Below are 746 nucleotides of genomic sequence, written 5' to 3' on the forward strand. Positions count from 1 at the left end.
GTATATTTTCACTGAGCATAATCCTTTTAAGGTTTATTCATGTTATAGCATGTATCAGTACTTCATTCCTTTTATAGCCAAATAACATTCCATTGTATGTATATACCACATTTTGTTTACCTATTTGTTTTGGGTTGAACATTTGCATTGTTTTCACCTTTTGACTATTATGAATTACACTGCCGTAAATATTTGTGCATGAGTTTTTGTGTGGACATATATTTCCAGTTCTCTTGGCCATTTGCGTGTCTTTGAAAATATTCTAAGATATTTTGCTCATTTTTAATTAGGTTATTTACATTTTTATTGCTGGGTTGTAGGAGTTCTTTATAATTTCTAGAAAAAAGTTATTTAACAGATATATGGTTGAAAATATAATCTCCTATTCTGTGAGTTGTCTTTTCACTTTTATTTTTAAATATGGAGCACTTTACAAATTTGTGTGGCACCTTTGTGCAGGGGCCATGCTAATTTTCTCTGCGTTGTTCCAATTTTAGTATATGTGCTGCCGAAATGAGCACTTCTCTTTACCGTCTTGATAGTGTCCTTAGAAACCCAAAAGTTTGATGAAGTTCAGTTTATCTTCTCTCATTGTTTGAGCATTTTGTGTTATATCTGAGAATCCTTTGCTAAATCCATAGCTACACCTATGCTTTCTTCTGAGTGCTACAGTTTTATCTCTCATAGTTAGGTATTTAATTAATTTTGAGTTAGTTTTTGTATATGATATAAGGTAAGGGTCCAAC

The 746-nt window shown here is 31.6% G+C and overlaps 1 non-coding gene across 1 annotated transcript; it reads right to left on the bottom strand.

Moving 5' to 3' along the window:
• Window positions 1-414: 414 nt before the first annotated feature.
• LOC134371309 (U6 spliceosomal RNA) lies at window positions 415-521 on the bottom strand. The gene has a single exon (XR_010022749.1). It is a non-coding gene; the product is annotated as a U6 spliceosomal RNA (small nuclear RNA).
• Window positions 522-746: the final 225 nt, after the last annotated feature.

This window comes from Cynocephalus volans, chromosome 2 (assembly GCF_027409185.1).
Source record: "Cynocephalus volans isolate mCynVol1 chromosome 2, mCynVol1.pri, whole genome shotgun sequence".
NCBI lineage: Eukaryota > Metazoa > Chordata > Mammalia > Dermoptera > Cynocephalidae > Cynocephalus > Cynocephalus volans.